Consider the following 4,928-nt stretch of genomic DNA (forward strand, 5'->3'; position numbering starts at 1 on the left):
CTATGTCTCAATCACACTGACTAATGGGACAAAGCTGTTTTCTGTTGCTGACGAAGACGACAAATACAGACATTTTCATGGAGGACCCACTACCGGGACACTGGGTAGGTAAAAAATGTGTGAATGTCAATGATGATCAAAAGCAGAGAGAGAGTTTTATTTCTCTTGACAAATAGACATATTGGGAGGAATGCGTAAATATGAATGTTATTTGAAAGTAAATTTTTCTCGTATTTTGAAAATCAGTCTATCTGTTCCAATTCAGTAATAAATTGCTAAAAGTATTGAACATTTTCACGTCATAAGTACTACACACTGTGCTTTAATTTAATCTTGCCAGATATGAAACTCGTTCATATAGAAATCAAATAGAAAAGAACTTGTATTGGTAAAGAAGTTAATTAGAGTCAATACCAATTACTTAAAGTAATTATCCCGCTTTTGTGATGAGGATATAAATAGTACATAAACAAAAACAATACAACAATAAAAAAAAGATGTTAATAATTTAAATCGCATCTACAGTGGACCTTCAGATATCCGGATGCTTCAGTTTCAGGACGATTTTTTATCGGAACGAAATTTTTAAATGTTATTTTGTCTGATTTAAGTGGTGATTCAGTAATCCATTTTAGAGCACAAAAAGTCGTATCAAAGAGATCTGTCCGTTAAACAAACTGAAGGATACTTTCCACACTTTCATAGAAGATGAAGGGGGCTGAACGAAATTAAATGTGGGTCACAGTTAGCTCCAGGTAGACAGCAGATACGTAATTTTAAGCCCATCGACACCAGATCCTTTCATTGAATGCTTGGATTAAGCCAACAGACAAAAGAAACCCGTTGGCAGATTTTAAGAGAGGTGAGAGCATAACCTATGTTTACGTCAACTGATCTACAGTTTTAAAAAAAACTTTGTACCATTTATGATAGGACCAATGCTTTTACACCAATGGAAAACATTTGATATCTACTTCAAGGTACATGTATCTTCATCTATTTAACAAATGTCACAGGTGGTGAAAAATCAAGTCTCAACCGGGACTCGAACCCAGAACCTCTGGTGTACCGTGCCTGCGCTCTAACCACTGAGCTATCGAGACCTGAGTTATTGACTGACTTTCACGCACCTGTGAACCCGGTGACATATTCCCCCTCTTTGTAGAAATTCCTCCTCGAATTATATATGTGAAGTAAGGAAATGCGTGAAGCATATTCCAAGGAAACAGTGGGTTATTTTCGTTGAGCGCCAAATGTAACAGGTGGTGAAAAATCAAGTCTCAACCGGGACTCGAACCCGGGGCCTCTGGCGTACCGTGCCAGCGCTCTAACCACTGAGCTATTGAGACCCGATATATTGACTGCATTTCACGCACCTGTGAACCTGGTGACACAAGATTTTCAAAAGCCTGAAAAATGTTCAAGTTTTTTGTAACGGACAATGATGTAAATTTGTCAAATGCAGTTGAGGTCTGTTTTCCATCTAGCACACATCTACTTTGAGATATCCATATGATTGACAATATGACCAATATTTGACCCATTTATAGTTTACACATGTTAAGTTGGTAAAGCTTTTGTGTTTTGGTTCTTCGTGTCCAGTTACATACTCTTAATTGAAAAGATTTGATCAATAAATTGGGCACATAACTACAATTTAATAGCTTGTATTTGCCTTTCAGATCATCAGCTGAAATCATGCAATTTCAGGGGGGGGGGGGGGGTTCTTGGACTGTGGCAAGAAATAAAAAAGAACCTAATTACATGGATGCCTGTGTTTTGCCAAGAACCATTTTCCAGACAGAAGTTCTCCGAATTCAGTGAGTTTATCCGTAGTCCAGAAAGCAACCGTCGCATCCAAGAAGATGACACTATTTTTTCCGGAGAAATTCTAATGCAGGATATTCACAGTGAATTTCAAATGCACATTACTTTTACTTAGAGTTACAGTGGCTGCAACGTAATTGTTGACAAACCAATCGTGTAGAATCGTTCGTGTATCGCGCGTGATCATTCGTGTAACGTGCAAGATGAGTGTTGGTAAAATGAGTAAGCAAATCCGGGCCGGGGAAAATAAATAGCCGGGGTAGATCGAGATTTTTAAAATATCTCCGCTTACAGTGGACCCCAGTCAATTTGTCCGGATATGTGAGGCATCCGGATATCTGAATCACCAGTTAAACATGACAGAATAACATTTTAAAATTTTGTACCGATGAAAAATCGTCCGGATTCTGAAGTATCAGGATATCTGAAGGTCTACTGTAATCAACCAATTAATCTGAAATTTTCACAATATGTTCCTTTAAGGTTCTGTTGTATTCGCCGTTAGTATCACCAATGATTGTTTAGCCGTGTTACCAACAGGCTATGGCAAGAGTTTACGATATCAAATGGTCATTTACCAACAGAGAGCGACTGGAAAAAAAGACTCAGAAAATTATCGTATGTTGTCCCTCGATTATCCTTATGAAAAACCAAGTAGAAAGGCTTTCCAAAATACCAAACATTCGCGCGATATATAGAGGTTATATAAAATCTCTTAAATACATATGAATATTAAGTATTTAGAGAAGTTAATATATAACAGCAAGTTTTGTGGAATCCGGGATATTGCGCCGATTCTGTATTGCACTGAGAAGGTTCACGTAAGGATGATTAGGTGCGAAACATCTCACGATCTTTTTTAAAATTCAAAGACATTTTTGACTGAACACTTACAGAAGTGATAAGTAAGGCTTTACACTTCTGTAATTAGAAAAAAATACTAAAAAAAATCGAGAAAATTTAGTTAAGACCGCTGTGCTTTATTAATAATGATTATGAAAGCTCATATGAACAATTATTGGAAAGATTCCAATTGTCCTCCCTAGAAACCAGAAGAATGAGATTACTGGCATTAGAAACATTTAAAATCATTAATAAAAAGAGCCAACTTTTTCTTCAAGACTGGTCACAGTAAAAAAAAACGCATGTAATTTTAGGTATTCTAATGTGGCAGATTTTCTCAGACCCAAAACTAATAATAATAAATAAATAATAATAATTAGCATGTGCAATTTTTCACTAAGAAATTATAATAAATCTTCATTTGCCATTAGCATGAAACGTATGGAAAAAGAATATTGGAAATTTTTTTAGCGGCAGAGCTGCATTTAGGAAATGGTTCAGCTAGCTCTGGGAACTAAGCTCCATTTTCCCATCTGCATCAGTGTTGGCACATAGTGCAACATGCACCGATAGAATTTCTAGAAGAGTACGCAAGGTTTTGAATCGTAAGGAACACACGACAGAAATTAGGCTATCACTGGACAAACCCAACATCAGATTTGCTTTGAACACAATTGCAAATTCTGTAGAATTAGGAATGGCCTAGATGAACATTTATATACTGGTCCACAATTCGGGAAGTGTCTAAGTTGTATATTATGTAACTTCAGAAGTGCTAAATTGTTTATCATATTGTGACATGTTTCATTCTGAGACACCCGATTCAAAGAAGAAGAAAATACTGTTTGACCTTTGTGATGAAAACGGTACTTTGAGAAATGGTATTGCTTCCAGTGCCCTTGGAATGGGCATAGACATAGAGAAAGCAAACGGTGTGATTCTGTATGGATCTCCAAAGCAGTTAGTGGAGGTCATTCAGGAAATCGGACGGAGTGCGATGGAACCCCAGGACTTCCCTTGCTCTGTATAATTATTATAATTTAAGGCAAGCGGAACAAGAGTTGAGGGATGTGTTTATTACAGAACGTTGCAGGAGAAAGGTCATTCTGAAACCTTTCTGTGAATGAAAGTGAACTAGGTTTATCATAATATCCACACCATACATGCTGTGACATATGTGCGTTGTCATTGTGCACCATTACATTCCTCCCTCCTTAAATGGTCTTCGCCCTCGAAGACACATGTACAACCCAAGTTCTTATTAGCCCCTGGCAGGACTTTCACCTGTAATTCCAGGGGTGGTCAAAGGCACCAAATCTTAACAGGAAAGGACAAAATGCATGGGTGGACCGAAAATCGAACCCGCGACCCCTGTATCTGTAGTCAAGTGCTCTAACCACTGACCTATACAGGCCGATATCAACAGCCAAAACCATTAAATAATGAAAAAAAAAATTCATATTACAGTAACTTTGAGACTTAACATAAAATCACATTTTTGAAGTACATGTATATGTATCCATTTATTTTTAATCTTTTACTTTGTCATAAAACTTCTTACCCCTCAAACAAAATTTAACAATGTTGAATGATGTAATCCCCTTTTAACTTTTATATTCCCTTTATCCCATTGTTAAGGGAAAGACCCTGACACCATTCTACTTTTCATAAATTTCACCGATTTTTATTTCTAAGGACAGACGCTCACCAACACTCAGCGTCATTTGTCACTAGCTGATTTCAGCCTCAACAATAGCTACTGCGGATTTTTTATAATTTTTTTTCTAATACCAGGTATTCAAATCTTGTCTTTGGATCGCAAGGACCCCAACACTGGTAGAGAGCTTTGCAGATATAACATGGGCATTGCAAGGCAATTATTACTGGTGGAAAATTAAAAAGGCATATTCTGCGTAAACACAGAATTAAAAAGGCATATTCTGCGTAAACACAGAACTCAAACTGAGGTACAGTCAATAATTTCAAAACCACAACATATCTAAAACATTTTTTTTAATTAAAAAGAGAAGGAATGTATGAATACAATGTTAAATTGATTGGTAAAGGATTGGATCCCGAAATGCGGGAAAGGACACCGGCTCAGGGAGATCAGCTCAGAGTTTGAACTGACAACAGGAGATTTTCTCAAAACAAGATTAATCGAGGAGGGGGGCACTCTTGACTATGTGCTTGTCCTACTTACACTAAGTGCATGTACACGTTAAAACATGTTATATATTTTTCAATTAATAAAGCAA

The 4,928-nt window shown here is 36.9% G+C and overlaps 1 non-coding gene across 1 annotated transcript; it reads right to left on the bottom strand.

Moving 5' to 3' along the window:
• Positions 1 to 1,276: 1,276 nt before the first annotated feature.
• Positions 1,277 to 1,349, bottom strand: Trnat-ggu (transfer RNA threonine (anticodon GGU)). Its single transcript has one exon. It is a non-coding gene; the product is annotated as a tRNA-Thr (tRNA).
• Positions 1,350 to 4,928: the final 3,579 nt, after the last annotated feature.

The sequence above is a fragment of the Saccostrea cucullata genome, unplaced genomic scaffold (genome assembly GCF_032062105.1).
Source record: "Saccostrea cucullata isolate Sc308-1 unplaced genomic scaffold, CSIRO_AGI_Scuc_v1 ctg7053, whole genome shotgun sequence".
In the NCBI taxonomy this organism is placed as follows: Eukaryota; Metazoa; Mollusca; class Bivalvia; order Ostreida; family Ostreidae; genus Saccostrea; species Saccostrea cuccullata.